Source organism: Balaenoptera musculus, chromosome 13 (assembly GCF_009873245.2).
Source record: "Balaenoptera musculus isolate JJ_BM4_2016_0621 chromosome 13, mBalMus1.pri.v3, whole genome shotgun sequence".
In the NCBI taxonomy this organism is placed as follows: domain Eukaryota; kingdom Metazoa; phylum Chordata; class Mammalia; order Artiodactyla; family Balaenopteridae; genus Balaenoptera; species Balaenoptera musculus.
The window spans coordinates 2,162,264-2,179,299 of NC_045797.1; the positions used below are offsets into that span (position 1 = coordinate 2,162,264).

The 17,036-nt window shown below is 46.9% G+C and overlaps 1 protein-coding gene across 2 annotated transcripts in view; it reads right to left on the reverse strand.

Annotated features, from left to right (window-relative positions):
• Positions 1-17,036, reverse strand: part of NCK2 (NCK adaptor protein 2) — a 138,529-nt gene that overhangs the window by 56,864 nt on the left and 64,629 nt on the right. For both annotated transcript variants that reach the window (XM_036873597.1, XM_036873596.1), the window contains one exon: positions 16,164-16,346. The gene's annotated coding sequence lies outside the window, so the exon portion shown is untranslated. The remainder of the gene's footprint in view (positions 1-16,163; positions 16,347-17,036) is intronic.

Below are 17,036 nucleotides of genomic sequence, written 5' to 3' on the forward strand. Positions count from 1 at the left end.
AAACCTTGCATTTATCTTTATCAGCCCCCAAATTTAAAAATAGGTTGTTGAACACTGAAACAACACAAAATACATATAAAACCCTTCCAGCAGAGTTATAAGAATACAAGACTCCCTTTTATAAGAAAGCATTAACGTTTATAAATAGTGGTATGCCATTTGTGCCACTGCTGGCACAGTAAAAGACTCTGTTCAAAGAAAGTCTGGATTCTCAAGTGAGAATTATCGATCTTCATAGATCAAAATATGATGAGATATACTTGTAACGAAAACAGTACATATAATAACAAAGGACTGGTACCTAGAATATATAGAGTCCTGCAATTCATGAAGAAACAGACCAACAGCTCAATTGAAAGCAAGTGAAGACAAAGTCATTGCCCAGAAGGACAGCACAGATGATGAATCGACACAGAAAAAGCTCCACCTCGTCTATGATCTGAGATGACAGTGAGATGCCTTTTTATGCTAGATGGACAGAAATGGACCAGGTGATGGATGGCGTGAGTGTCAGGGGGGCTGAGGGGCAGTGGGAGTCCTCATATTCTGCCAAGACAGGAACACGGCAGCCCTGCCCGGGAAGACAACGTGGGGTCATCTGGTAAAGCTGGGCGCTGACACAGCACACGGGAAGCACCTCCATGCAGAGAAACTCTGCACCGGGTCAGGGGGCCTGCAAGCTGCACACAGAGCAGCCCTGCTTACGTCGGTTAAAGAGGCGCCGTAAATGAGAATAAATGAGAAAGGAGCAAGGCAATGGATGGCCGAGTAAGTAAACCAATGGGGGAGAAGACCAACTTCCCCAGGAGAATTCAAGGAAGTGACACGGATCCTCCCCGCTGGAGGAGGTAGAGCGTAACTCCCACCCTCAGGGTGGGCTGCACCTGGAGACGCCCTCCCAGAGAGGACAAGCTAAGAGCGGGCAGGAGACAGCTGGCAGCCGTGCCCGCTCACCGACAGGTCAGATGCACGTGTGAGCCCCGATGCCCTGCGGTGAAGATGGCACTTTACCTCCGTGGTCCTCCCGCCAAAGACACACTACCCCAGTCCAACGAGGAGAAAAAGAGGGGACAAATCCCACCCGAGGGGCACCCAACACGTCCTCCTCAAAACTGCCGCGGTCAGGTCATAAAAACAGGGCGAGCCTGAGGAACCCACAGCCTGAGGACACACGGCAACTACCTGTGACATGCGTGATGCGGGTCCTGGTGGGACCGTCCACACCCGCGGGTCGTCCTCACTCTGAAAGACACTTTATCTGATGTTAACACAGACATTCCTGCCTTCTTTCCATTGTGATTAATGTTTCCATGGTCTACCTTTTTCCATCCTTTTATTGTCAACATATACACACACATATAAAACGTCTATACAGCATGCCAGGACACTGACATGAGTAAAGGACACTGACTTGGCTGGTAAAGGACACTGACTTGGCTGGTATTTCACGCTGACAGGGAGGGGTGCCGTGGGGAGCAGTCAGGAACGGCCCCCGCCCCGGGGCTGGCGCTGGTCAGAGGAGTTCAGGGCCCTTTACCCGGGAACCCATCTGGAACCTGGCTCTCATTTGGGAATAAGAATTGTCCGGCATGTTAGTTACATTTTTGCAGGACAAGCCCTGAGTGACCAGGTGTTCTGAACACCGGCCCCCTCAAGTTTTCCATCCCTGAGACAGTCAAAGTGACAGCCTCCCCAGCCCCCCGCAAATGTCATCCACACTGCAAGCAAAACACCTGTGGGAACAGAACTGGGTCTCCCGGGGTCAGCCTCCAAGGAACAGGGAACATCCGAGGCCCAGCCCTTGAGTCAGGAAGGACACAGCGTAATCACCTTCTGGTTATCAGAAGATCCGCTGGGATCCTACAGGGCCAGGAGCTCCGATCCTGATGGTCAGGACGCGTCGACGGGAGGGGCTCGGACCCTGAGGGCTGGAGGGTCCAGTTCTGGAAGGCAAGGCATCGCGAAGGTCTTCAGGGTTTGCAGGGTATGACACAAGTGACAGAGCGGGACTGACCACGTGCACTGTCTTCTATGAAAGTGGAACCAGTTCCCATCCCTTCTCTGCAGGTGACCCAGATACTGGCCCCACTGGGCAAGAAATCCCTAAAAGAAGAGAAATGATCATTTCCCTCTCACACAAATAATACAGACTCTGCCATGTGATTTCTCCACCAAGGACCTCCGCCCCCCCGCCCCGGCTGGAATCTCCAAGCACAGAACACAAGGCGTGGAGGGCAGGTATCGGCTCCTGGGCCTGCTGTGATCTCAGCACCACGGTGCCCGGCGCTACTGCCTGCTTCTCTGTCATGTCTGTTCGATTTCTGTGCCTAAGAGCAGTCTCCCTCGAGGGTCAGCTCCCTGCAAGGATCAAAAACCACAACTGCCAACACACACTGTAATTAGGCCTGGAACGGAATTTTTTAAAGGCTCAGGAATTATCTGAAGTGTGAATATATAAAAATCCTCCAGTGGAGTATCTCAGAAGGTCCCTTTAGGGGAGACGGGTGGCAACATACAGACGCTCAGGCCCCTTTGGCCCGCTCCAGGTTGGTCTGGAGTGGGGTCCGAGCGTCCCAGGCGGCCCCGCGAGGACAGTGCACATTTCAAGGTGGCCCAGGGCCCAGCGGGGGTCAACGTGCACAAGGGGAGCCGGCAGGGCCAGGGGGCCGATCCCCCGCCTCCCCCTGACCTCACTAGGCCTCAGCCCCAAACGAGCCCCGCGGCGCCCCAGCTGGCAGGGGATGCAAAACCCAGGGTCCGGGTCAGCAGTTTCCAAACTGGTGATCAGAAGGACTTGGGAAGCTCCAGAGAGAAAGCACAAACGTCTAGGCTTCCCCAAGTTCGAGTCCCTGGAGCTGGGGCCCGGGGTGCGTGTTTTCAGAGGTCCTCCACGACCGTCAGAGGGAACAAGGTATGGGGATGTCTCTGATGAAGCACTGACACCTCGGTTCTCTCCTCCGCCAGCTCCTCGGAATCCCGGGGAGCTTTCAGCCCCGGAGACCCGGACCTGCCCGCCCAGCCCAGAGTGCAGCCGGCAGGCACGAGGCAGCAGAGGCCTGTGTGCCTCTTCTGGAAAGACGAGGGAGGTGGGCCGTGGTGTGTCCCTCTCCACGCCGCCCCCAGCCCCTAACCCAGCGTCCGTCTCCCCCTGCGCCCGCCCCACGTGGCCAATGGGAGAACGAGGGCTGGCAGCCTCGGCCGCTGAAGCTCAGGGAGGCCCCGGAGTCCCTTCCTGGAGGTGGGACTCAGGTGGCGGACGGGCGCCACGAGGTTGCTGCGCCTGGGGAGGGACCTAAGCTGTCGCACACCCTGACCTTTGCCCAGAATCTGCAGGGTTGGCTGCAGTCCTGTCCCTAGATGCCCGGATCACAGACCCAGCGCTCACCCAGTGCCTCCGCGTGACTGCCCCGGAAACTAAGGCCCAGAGGGCAACACACAAGATGGGACTCTCAGCCCCTCCACCGCGCACCTGACGCTTCCTCCAGGAACTTCTGTTCCAAGCACAAGTTGGGATCTACCCCCTGGGAAAACATGACCAACGTTCTGCAAAACTGTCTTCATTAGGAGCTTCCGGGTGATAAGATGTGGTCATTTGAAGGTGGCCTGTAAGCATGCAGCTCCTCCCACAAAACAGGCCTCCACAGACCCAGGCTACCGACAGGGAAGATGTCGACGGCTTTCCTAGCTCTTGGCGTCTGGGCACGGCATGTCCCTCAGCCTTTGTAAGTGCCACAGAATCTACCTCAAGAACTCAGGTTCAGAGCACAGGCTACAAACCCCCAATGCCTCCAACCAAAGCCAGTCTGACTGGGCAAGGGGGTCTCGCATCCCCTCCACTTCTCACTCATTCCCTGAGAGCTGGGGGACCCAAGCAGAAAGCAGCGTTCTGCGGAAACACCCCATCTGTGGATGAAGCATTCTGCTTCCCCAGTGGGCCGGGGGGCTGCCCTGGACCGTCCTTGACTGCGGCTTGCCCCTGTGTGCCCAGGGGGGTCTGCACACAGAAAGGTGGGAGAGCCAGGGGCGGGCCAGGGAGCCTCCACCAATCCCACCAATTCACGTGTCAACGTGACTGTGGGACAAGGTCAACTCCGAGAGGCTCAGAAAGCAAATGTCATCTCACAGGGAGATGTGGGGTTGGCCCCCAGTGAGGGCCCAGCAGGTGGACACGGTTTCCCCACTCACCAAGCACTGAGGGGTACTGGCTTCCATTCAGAACCTGCTTCTGTTACTATCCTGTTCATTAACACAGCACCAAAAGTCGCTCTCCTTAAACGGTGATCTTTCACGGTCTTGAGTTATTCATCCTGTTTTATAACCATCTTAACATCTTGGAGCCAGACAGTTTCCAAAGAACGCACTTGTGGTGTTATAACAAAGGCCAACAGGAAAGTCGACCCTGATCAGCAGAAATCTGAAGCTCAAGGTGCTCTCTGCGCTGAGACACGCCAGCGACAGGGGAAGGGGGGGGGTCCCTGGGGCCACCACCAACCCTCCACGGTGTTCCGGGACCACCAGGCTGCACTGCACTTTGCCACACAGCCCCTTCAGATCAGCATGCACTGCAGGTGGGTCCGTAGAGGGATTCTCATTCTGCCGTGGCAGTTTAGCGCTTTTCAGCTTTATTGAGGTACACTTAACTATGCAAGGAGTTGCACGTATTAAATGTGTACAACTGGGTGAGTTTGGACATATGCAAACACACCTGGTACCATCACCACAAACAAGGTAATAAACACATCCATCACCTCCAAAAGATGTACCCGTTCAAGGTCTAGTTTGCTTTTCAAAAGCCTACACCCCCCTACCCGGCAATACACACAAACACACAGCAGGAATATGTTTTGCTTTTCTGGAGGAAGGAGGCCAAGGAAAACACTTCACCTCTCCTACTTTTGGAGCCTCAAGCGCAGCAGTGCTTTATTTAAAGCTCCGTGTGGCCGGTGTGGCTTGTTTTTAAGAATCGCTCTCTCACATCTGCATCGTCTACACGCCTGGTCCAGGGACTCTGAGAGCAAACAGCGCGTGTGCGGTCAGCACCCTGCAGCCCCGGTGCAGCCGCGAGTCACGGGTCACCGTCTGCCGGGCCGTCTTGGCAAGTAAAGCAACCTCTCCTGGCTCTTTTCCATCTTTTATAAAATGGGGGTGGGGGGACATAGCCACATCACCTGATCTCAGAAAGAATTTATATGAAAATGCCTTTGTAAACTGTAAGGTACAATTCAGAGAATAGTGGAGAAATGACTGCAAAGTTAATGAATTCAGTTCTACAATCTGTCCTAAGCAAAAGAACTGGGGTGGGGGGAAGGATTTGCTTTTTGTGTTTTTAATTTGTGTCCAGCCTTCGAGGAAGCCACACCGCTGGGGCATGTCGGCTGTGACAGAAAAGAGAAATGCTTGGCTAAACTTTGACCGTCACCTCAACCATCAGAAAAGGATGATTTCACTGCCACGTAAAGAAACGGTAAATCTCGACTTTATGCAGCTTCGCTCTGGACACAGGTGCCGTGGGAAGAGCAGGGGACCCCAGGGATGACCCCACACACAGGAAGTGTAGGAGGTCCTTCAGCCTCCACAGATGACTTCCCTCTCAGAGGTCAGTTGGGAGTCACAAATACACAGCAACATCTGGGAAGATCACAGGTGCAGGTCCCAGGCCTGCTGAGCTGGCCTCAGCTGGGCCTTGAGCTGCTGAGCTGGCCCTGGGGTCTTCAGGAGGTACCGAGGCCTTTGGAAGATTCAGGTCCTGTCTCCTACCCCCCAACCCCTCCCAAAGCCTTCCTCCCTCCTCCCATCTTTAGGTTTCCAAAAGGGACTCGCTTCCAAACCCTCCTCGGTTGCTCGAGATTTTGCTAGGGAAAATAAATAAATAAAATTCACAGTCAAGTACAAATGAAAGGCTTTGGGTCAGGAAGATGTGGGTTCACAGCCCACTCTGTCCTACGAGCACAGGGTTTTGGCCAGGTTGTTTCATCTCTCAGAGCGTCGAGGGATCCCAGGTTCAAGGTAAGCACACAGATAACAGGTCGCTGCCGTGTCATTGCCACAGAAGGTCAGAGCCGGGGGGCAGAAGGAACGCGGGCTTGGAAGCAGCAGCTCGGGGCCAGAACGGAACGCTGCTTGCGGGTTCCACTCTGTGACCCTGGGCAACCCTCTTCGCTCCCCTGAGGCTCAGTGTCTCTGCCTATGAAATGGGGGTAAAAAGATCTGCATTCCAGCCACAGATAATATCCTGCAGGAGACACGGGGGGGCCAAGCACCTGGCAAGTGCCCGGTACATTACAGCTGCTCCCACTGACTCACCAGCAGCTTAACTGTGGTAGAATCAACACAGCAATATTTTTTTTTAGCAACGCTCAATACCTATTGGTCAACTATTTAACCAAGTATTACAGATCTAACCACTATATCGACTGGAACATCAAAGGCTACGGCCATCCCTAGACATTCAGTAGCCCCTAGAAAGACCCAACTGGTCCAGCTGCAGAGGCCCTACCCCAGGTGCCTCAGGGGTCCCAGTGAATCGGGAGTCATGGTAAGGGGATAGGATGGTCCCTTCTATTTTGGCAGAAACTCAACAAGGTACTTTCAGGTATCTAGCCTCCCAGCAACAGCTGTGACCCTAAAAACTTAATGACAGAGAAATGGGTCTTGCATGTGAAAAGTCTTTCTAAAGAATCTCTGTGGGTGCAAAGTGAGTGACCAGCAATCTCCAAAATACCAAAAAGCTGGGATATGGTAAAAGACAGGAGTAAATTTAAGTCAACTTTACTTAATATATGAACCTTGGGAAACTGTTGTTATAAAAATTGAGGCTGAGACAAGTAATAAAAATTTCCTTTACTAAAAGAAATATGACGGGATAGCATTCTTACAAACATGAAAGTGACAGACATGCTTAACTTATTTTCTCCTGCTGGATGCACAATTCAACAAACCACTGCTGCTTCTATAGTAGAATGGAAAATGATGCGTACAGACTTAAAATTGTTATCAGCTTAAAACATACTACTATAAGATGTTTTATGTAAGCCTCATGGTAACCACAAAGTAGAAACCTATAAGAGAGACACAAAAGAGAAAGAGAAAGATATTTAAGCATACCACTCCAAAAAAATCAGCATATCACAAAGAAAAGAGACAAAGAGGTGAAAAAAGAAACAAAAGAATATAAAAACAGTAAGAAAACAGTTTTAAAAAGGGAAGTACATACTTATCAATAATTACTTTAAATGTAAATAGACAAAATTCTTCAATCAAGATACACAGAGTGGGGCTTCCCTGGTGGCGCAGTGGTTGAGAATTTGCCTGCCAATGCAGGGGACACAGGTTCGAGCTCTGGTCTGGGAAGATCCCACATGCCGCGGAGCAACTAGGCCCGTGAGCCACAACTACTGAGCCTGCGCGTCTGGAGCCTGTGCTCCGCAACAAGAGAGGCCACGATAGTGAGAGGCCCGCGCACCGCGATGAAGAGTGGCCCCCGCTTGCCGCAACTAGAGAAAGCCCTCACACAGAAACGAAGACCCAACACAGTCAAAAATAAATTAATTAATTAAAAAAAATACACAGAGTGGCTGAATGAATAAAAAACAAGACCCATCTATATGCTGCCTACAAGAGACTCACTTCACCTTTAAGGACACACACAGACTGAAAGTGAGGGTATGGAAAGATAGCCCATGCAAATGGAAACCAAAAGAAACCCAGGGTAGCTTATTCTTATATCAGACAAAATAGACTTTAAGCCAAAGAGTGTACTAAGAGACAAAGGAGGGAATCATATAATGATAAAGGAGTTGACCCAACAAGAGGAAATAATAGTTATAAATATTTATGCACCCAAAATAAGAGCACCTAAATATATAAAGCAAATATCAACAGACCTAAAGGGAGAAATAGACAGCAATACAATAATAGTAGGGCACTTCAATATACCACTTTCAACAATGGATAGATCATCCAGACAGAAAATCAATGAGGAAATTTGTACTTAAACTACACACTAGACCAGATGGACTTAACAGACATTGACAAAACAGTCCATCCAACAGCAGCGGAATACATATTTTTTCTAAGGCACACATGGAACATTCTCCAGGATATCACATGTTAGGCCACAAACAAGTATTAATAAATTTAAGAAGACTGAAATCACATCAAGCATCTTTTCCCATCACAATGGTGTAAAACTAGAAATCAGTTACAAGAAGAAAACTGGAAAATTCACAAATATGTGGAAATTAAATAGCATGTTACTGAACAACCAATGGGTCAAAGAAGAAATCAAAAAACATCTTGAGACATTAAGAGGTACAAACAACTACGTTTAAGCAACAAGGATATATTGCACAGCACAGGAAAACATAGCCATTATTTTGTAATAAATTTAAATGGAGTATAATGTATAAAAATATTGACTCACTATGTTGTATACCTGAAACTAATATAATATTGTAAATCAACTATACTTCAATTAAAAAAAAAAACCTTGAGACAAGTGAAAATGGAAATATAATAGACCAAACCTCATGGGATGCATTAAAAGCAGTTCTAAGAGAGAGAAGTTCAGAGTGATAAAAACCCACATTAAGAAAAAACAAAGATCCCAAGTAAACAACCAACTTTACACCTCAAGGAACTAGAAAAAGAACAAATGAAGCCCAAAGTTAGTATAGAAATCAGAGCAGAAATAAATGAAATAGACTCTAAAAAGATCATAGAAAAGACTGATAAAACTATGAGCTGTTTTTTTTCAAAAGATAAAGAAAATAGACAAACCTTTAGCTAGACTCACCTAGGAAAAAAGAGAGGACTCAAATGAACAAAATCAGGAAAAAAAAAAAAAAAGAGGAGACATTACGTCTGATACCACAGACATAAAAAGGATCGTGAGAGATTACTATGAACAATTATACACCAACAAATTGGACATACCAGAAGCGGATAAATTCCTAGAAACATCAAACCTATCAAGACTGAATAATGAAGAAATAAAAAATCTGAATATACCAGTTATTAGCAGGTTGACTCAATAATCAAAAACCTCCCAACAAACAAAAGTCCAGGACCAGATGGCTTCACTGGTGAATTCTATCAAACAATTGAAGAATTAATACCAATCCTTCTCAAACTAGTCCCAAAAAATGAGGAGAGAACACTTCCAAACTCATTTTAAGAGGTCAGCATCGACTTCCCTGGTGACACAGTGGTTAAGAATCCGCCTGCCAATGCAGGGGACATGGGTTCGAGCCCTGGTCCGGGAATATCCCACATGCCACAGAGCAACCATGCCCATGTGCCACAACTACTGAGCCTGTGCTCTAGAGCCTGCAAGCCACAACTACTGAGCCCGTGTGCCACAACTACTGAAGCCGCATGCTTGGAGCCCGTGCTCCATCACAAAGAGAAGCCACCTAAATGAGAAGCCCATGCACTGCAATGAAGAGTAGCCCTCACTCGCCACAACTAGAGAAAGCCCACGCACAGCAACGAAGATCCAATGCAGCCAAAAATAAATAAATAATTTTTAAAAAAAAGAGGTCAGCATCACCCTGATACCAAAACCAAGAACACTACAAGAAAAGAAAACTACAGCCCAATACCCCTGATGAACATAGATGCAAAAAATTCTGAACAAAATACTAGGAATCTGAATTCAACAGCACATTAAAAGATCATATACCATGATCAAGAGGGATTTACCCCAGGGACGCAAGGATAGTTCAGTACCTGCAGATCAATCTACATGATACAGCACATTAACACAACGAAGGGCAAAAAACATATGATTATCTCAATAGGTGCATAAAAAGCATTTGACAAATACTCATTTATGATAAAAACTCAACAAAGTGGGTATAGAGGGAACATACCTCACCATAATAAAGGTCATATATGACAAGCCCACAGTGAACAACATATTCAACAGTGAAAAGCTGAAAGCATTTCTTCTAAGAGCAGGAACAAGACAAGGATCCCCACTCTTGTCACTTATTGAACACGGTATTGGAAGTTCTAGCCACAGCAATGAGACAAGAAAAAGAAGTAACAGGGACCCAAATCAAAAAGGAAGAAGTAAAACAGTCTATATTTGCAGATGACATGATATTATGCATCATAATATCAAAAACCCTAAAGAAAACCCTAAAGACTCCACCAAAAAACTGTGAGAACAAATGAATTAAGTAAAGTTGAAAGATACAAAAATCAGTTGTGTCTATACACTAACAATGAACTATCAGAAAGAGAAACTAAGAAAACAATCCCATTTACAACTGTATCAAAAAGAATAAAATACCTAGAAATAAATTTAACCAAGAGGGTGAAAGACTTGTATACTGAAAACGATAAGACACTGATAAAAAGAAGCTGAAGAAAACACAAATAAATGGAAAGATTTTCCATGCTCATGGATTGGAAGAATTAACATTGTTAAAATGTCCATTCTATCCAAAGAAATCTACAGACTCAATGCAATCCCTGTCAAAATTCCAATGGCATTTGTCTCAGAAATAGAAAAAACTATCTCAAAATTTGTATGGAACCACAAAAGACCCTGAATAGTCAAAGTAATCTTGAGAAAGAAGAACAAAGCTGGAGACATCGCGCTCCCTGATTTCAAACTGCCATTGACCCTTGAACAATGCAGGGGTTAGGGGCAATCAAAAATCCACTTAAGAGCTTATAGTTGGCCCTCTGGATCCACAGTTCTGCTGTATTTGCAGTTCCACATCCATGGATTCAACCAACCATGGAAAGTGCAGCATTGTCGTATTTACTATTGAAAAAAACTGGAGTAAAAGTGGACCCCCACCATTCAAACCCAAGTTGTTCAAGGGTCAACTGTATAGTCAAAACTATAGTAATCAAAACAGTATGGTATTGACATAAAAACAGACCTTGAGATCAATAGAATAGAATAGAGAACACAGAAATAAGGTCACTTAATTGGCCTAATGTGGGCACTTAGTTTACGACATAGGTGCCAAGAACATACAATGGGGAAGGTCAGTCTGTTCAATAAATGGTGTTGGAAAAACTGGACAGCCACATGCAAAAGAAGGAAACTGGACCACTATCTTACACCATACACAAAAATCAACTCAAAATGGATTAAAGACTTGAACATAAGACCTGAAAGCATAAAACTCCTAAAAAGAAAACATAGGGGGTAAGCTCCTTGACAACTCTCTCGTGATGATGTTTTGGATTTGACACCAAAAGCAAAGGCAAAAATAAGTAACAAGCGTCTGCACAGCAAAGGAAACCATCAACAGAGTGAAAAGGCAACCAACGAATTGGGAGAAAATATTTGTGAATCATATACTTGATAAGAGGTTAATATCCAAAATATATAAAGAACTCATACAACTCAACAGCAAAAAGACAATCAGATTAAAAAATACGTAGAGGAGGGCTTCCCTGGTGGCGCAGTGGTTGAGAATCTGCCTGCCAATGCAGGGGACACGGGTTCGAGCCCTGGTCTGGGAAGATCCCACATGCCACGGAGCAACTGGGCCCGTGAGCCACAATTACTGAGCCTGCGCGTCTGGAGCCTGTGCTCCGCAACAAGAGAGGCCACGATGGTGAGAGGCCTGCGCACCGCGATGAAGAGTGGTCCCCACTTGCCGCAACTAGAGAAAGCCCTCGCACAGAAACGAAGACTCAACACAGTCATAAATAAATAAATAAATAAATAAAAGATGGTCAACAGGCACATGAAAAGGTGCTCAACGTCACTAATCATCAGGGAAATGCAAATCAAAACCACAATCATATATCACCTCACACCTGTCAGAGTAGCCATCATCAAAGGGACAGGAGATAACAAGTGTCTGATGAGGGTGTGGAGAAAAGGGAACACTCTCGCACTGTTGGTGGGAATGCAAATTGGTGCAGCCACTATGGAGAACAGTATGGAGCTTCCTCAAAAAAATTAAAAACAGAACTCTCATGTGATCCAATAATCCTACTTCTGGGTATCTATAAAAAGGAAATGAAAACAGGATCTGGAAGCGGTATCTGTACCCCCACGTTCACTACAGCATTAGCCATGAAAGCCAAGATATGGAAACAACCTAAGTGTCCATCAATGGATGAATGGATAAAGAAGATGCGATATGTCTGGAGCCTGTGCTCCGCAACAAGAGAGGCCGCGATGGTGAGAGGCCTGCGCACCGCGATGAAGAGTGGTCCCCACTTGCCGCAACTAGAGAAAGCCCTCGCACAGAAACGAAGACTCAACACAGCCATAAATAAATAAATAAATAAATAAAAGAACGTGAATTTCTTTAAAAAAAAAAAAAAAGAAGATGCGATACATAGGTACGTATATGCATGTAAACACACATACATACGCGCAGGAATACTGTTCAACCACACAGAGGAAGGAAATTCTGCCATTTGTGACAACATGGACAGACCTTGAGGCATTAGGCTAAGTGAAATAAACCAGACAGAGAAAGACAGACAATGCAAGGTAGTATTTACATCTGGAATTTTCTTAGAAGTCTAAGTCCCAGAAACAGGGAGTAAAAAAGTGTGCTACGGGCTGGGGGGTGGAGGAAACAGGGAGAGGCTGGTAAAAAGATTTCAGCTCTAAGACGAATAAGGTCTGAGGATCTAATGTAAAACGTGGTGACTACAGTTGATAACACTACTAAATAATTCAGATTTGCTAAGAGAGGAGAACCTAACTGTTCTCATTTTTAGAAAAGGATAAATATGTGAAGCGATGGGTGTGCTAATTAACTAGATGGGGGGACCCTTTCACAATGCATACGTGTATCAAATCAGCACAATGTACGCTTTAAATATCTTACAATTTTATTTGTCAATTATCCCTCAATAAAGGTCGAAAATGATGCCTACGCTCACATTTACGTTTTGGGTATTCACATCAGCAACCAGCACAGTCTGCAATCCAGGTCTCGATTACTTTCTTCTACCCGTAAGTCCTGTCCCCTACGCACCGTCTTCCCCCCATAACGCCCACGTCCTTCCACTCACCAGGCTTCTCTCCCGAAAAAGCCTCCAAGTAGATTTTCAAAAGATAAACAATCTTCCGTACAGCATATGATGCTGTTCACATCCTCCCTCCCCAGGAAACACCAGCCAGCTTTCCACAACAGTGAATCACACTCAGTGTTCAGTTATCCAGGGAAGAATTGGGCGCAGACTATACATTGTCAAGTTCATTCCAGTGGAAAAGGAAGGGGTGTGTGGCCACGCTCCTCCCATGAGCTCCACTCCCCCTGCATCAGGCAAAGTCAAGCCAGGGAGTGTGTGTGTGTGTGTGTGTGTGTGTGTGTGTGTGTGTGTGTGTGTGTGTGTGTGTGTGTGTGTGTGTGTGTGTGTGTGTGTGTGTGTGTGTGTGTGTCGGGGAGGGCAGGGAGGAGTGAGCTGGGAGACAATACAGGGCAGGGAAATGCAGCCCCTCGACACAGGGGGCTCCCCTGAGATGCAGCTCAGACATCCCTCCCCAAGACCGCTCCCCTCGGCCCAGCCCCAGGGGTAGGCGGGCTGAGACGGCACCAACTTGGGGTGCCCGGCAGCGGGGAAACGCTTCCGAGGCTGACCCCTCACGTAGCGCTTTACCAGGTCGGCACTGCTTTCCTTTCTTTCCAGGACAGGGCAAGTGACAGGCTGACCAAGCCGTCACTTTTCCTGCGGGCACATCAAGGACCCCTGACCCAGCAGCACGTGCGGGTTCCCACCCGTTACTGCTTAAACGACGTGGAGACCGCTTACCCGCTAAGCCACCCAGCCTGCCCTGTGCCACGGGACCCATGACGCCTCAGCCCCACTCCCCCCTTCTTTAAAACTCACTCAGTTTACCCTGCCTCGGGCACCTGAAACTTGCTCTAAAAGCCTGACTGCAGCTGTCACCAGAGCCCCAGAGCTGTCAGGGTCGCACCCCATCCCACAAGGCCACGAGAAAGAGAGTCCGGAACTGTATTTCATCTATTTTTGTAGCTGCTAAAACAGTCACTGCAGGAAAAACAGCCCAGAATCCAGCTGTGCTCACAGTCAATATTTATTACACGAATGGACAGCCCTAGTGGTTTTCCCACTGGACAGTTTTCAAAACCACGAAAGTAATTTTTAATAAGTAAACCAGGGCTTTGGTGTGGCTCTCATAAACTTATAGGAGTAATTATTTAAAATTACGTGCATATAAATATTTTTGTAAGTATATCCGCGTGATAATCTATGTATGACTGTCCATCTAGTGGTACCCAGGCATCGACTCTTGTTTGTGTGATGGTAACAGACTTCTCCTGGGCACCTGTGCAGAATATACTGCCCCAATTAAGTGTGTGACTTCCCCGACTCACCACTTTCTGGAAGAGGACCCTGACAGTCACTGAGAGTCTATTAATGTCACCCATGACCAAGACCTTCTAAAGAAGTCGTATAAGACTCCGTGACTGATGAATCACTAAAGAATTCTGATGACCAGATTCCAGGATCTGCGCTAATTCCTAGCTTATATTCCCATGAAATCTGACAAACTGATTAATACATGACTGCATTTATAAACGACCAAGTTTTAAAAGGTTCCACTTCAATGGCTATTGAAAACATTGAATGGTCATAGCCAAGACTTTTTATGTAATGGAAACCTCCCAGGATTAGACATGAAACACCCAAAGGCATTCCACCCGTATAAGGTCTGGAAGAGAAACCTTGGAGGGTCCGACCAGCGACTGGGGGGATGTAAAGCCACTGAAAACCAGCAATGTCCTGGGGGAAGGGGGACCTCAGGGTCACTTACGGGGACACAATAAGGGGGAGGGCTTGGATCAGCTGCTGAGATGAGCTCTAGGCTCTCAATTCCAAACCAGGACCCAGACCTGGAAATCATAATGGACGCCTCCCCCCTTTAAACAGGTGGGAGACTGTCGTTTGCTCCAAGGAAATCATAAAGGAGAATTCATCATCTTACCCTATGAAACACTACATATTGATTCCATGCCCTGTGCTCACCACACATCAAACGGGAACGTAATTGAAATCAAGCTGGTTCCAAAAAAAAAAAAAAAAAGTGGTTGAGGAGAAAAACCTGACTTACAAAAATTTTAGTAGTAGTTTTAGACCAAATGAAGGAAAATTCTAACTTATATTAAACTAATAAATCTACAGCAATCAAACCAAGAGATTTTATGGTCCAAAGTTATACGTTCAAGAATAGTTTAAAGCCAAACTTATGGTTACCAAAGGGGAAAGGTGTGTGTGTGTGTGTGTGTGTGTATATTCAGTCATATTGTATGACTGAATCACTTTGCTGTACACCTGAAACTAACACAACATTGTAAATCAATTACACTCCAATGTAAAATAAAAATTTTTAAAAAGAAAAAAGATAGTTCAAAGCAATTTGTGAATAATAGAAGCAAAATAAGGTTTTGAAGGAAAGCTCATAAATTGGGTGTTACCCCTACACTTCGGGGCAACACTCTGGAGGTGAAATTGGATCTTCTCATAAAGCACTTCTACTGCCCAGTCAGAGCTGGGACCCCAGATGAACTGAACCATTAGACAGCATCTCTTATAATCTAAATCAAATGTCCCAAACCCTTTGTTAGGGCTGAGAAATGTCTGTTACAACACGTGCTTTTGTCCAGTGTCTGCTATGATCTCAATCCACATGCTGTATCACAGGCACGATCTTATTTTAATGCACAAGCAGATTTCTCTTACAAACCCTTCCTCAGAATCCTTATCTATTTGCATGTTTTGATGCAGACTTATCTTCCCAGCATCCAAATTGGAATGAAGGCTTCACTAGACGGAGCTCACCCTGAAGACAGCTCCTATATATCCTGGACCACCGCCCCCCGCCCCCGCCACCAGCCCAGGCGGCACACAGGAGGCCCAGCTCCTCCAGACCCAAGACTACCTGTCTGGCCCAGGAGCAGAGGCGCTGGGGTGGCTCACAGGTTGGAGGTGCCCACTGTCCTGCTTCCTAGCTACCTGATGCCACCACGTGCCAAAGCAGGAACGGTGAGCCTGATTTTTGAACCAGATCCGTTGGAAACTTACATTTTACGAGGCTCAACAAATCAGAGCTACATGTATTGCCATTCTACTAATGCAGAGCGAGCATCTGAGGCAAAAGCAGCAAGTCCTCCCGTCTGTTTTAGGCAGGAAGCCCCACTCACCTTCGGCACTCAGTTAGGAGAGAGGACGCACGACACGGAGCTCCTCAACGAGTGAATTCTTCAACTGACAGCGCCCCCGAAGTCAGCAAGCTGCAGGAATTCTCCAAATCCTCAAATCCAACTCAAACCTCAGCGGAGAATGGTGATCCGGGAAATCACTTGTAGAAAAGGAACATAGGAAATCTGAAAAGAAACAGAAAGAACCGTCTATTAGGACCGCTTGCTTGTTTGATTTTAAGTCACTGCTTGAGAGATAACTGATTATTTATTTGCCTGAAACCATTATTTTTAATAGACCCCAGAAAACAGGTGCTTTATATTTACTGACCTCAACCCAATCAGAAACGCCCTCACCCTGCTCCACCTTCCAGGCCCCGGGCCAGCTCGGAGGTAGAGGCTGGGAGGGTTGGGGACCCCTGGCCATAGCCGAGGGACCTAAGGTCCCAGGTGTCTCCCAGCCCCCTCGCCCCCATGCCCCTGCCCATGGCCTCAGAGACTGCCGGAAAGAAAAGAGCGGTTGCCAAGTGGAAATTCAAAAAGCCTGTCTGGGAGCCTAATTAGGGAGAAGAATTACAGAGCGTGGCTATCATTTAGAGACTCCATCTCCTGCACTGGCCGTTCACTGAGAGAGGTTCACCCCTTCCCCCCAACCCACAGCTTTGGGTGAACATACACACACTACTCTGTATAAAATAGATACCTAACAAGGACCTACTGTATAGCACAGGGAACTCTGTTCAATACTCTGTTATGACCTCTATGGGAAAAGAATCTGAAAAAGAATAGATATATTGTATGTGTATAACTGATTCACTTTGCTGTACACCTGAAACTAACACAACATTGTAAATCAACTCTACTCCAATAAAAATT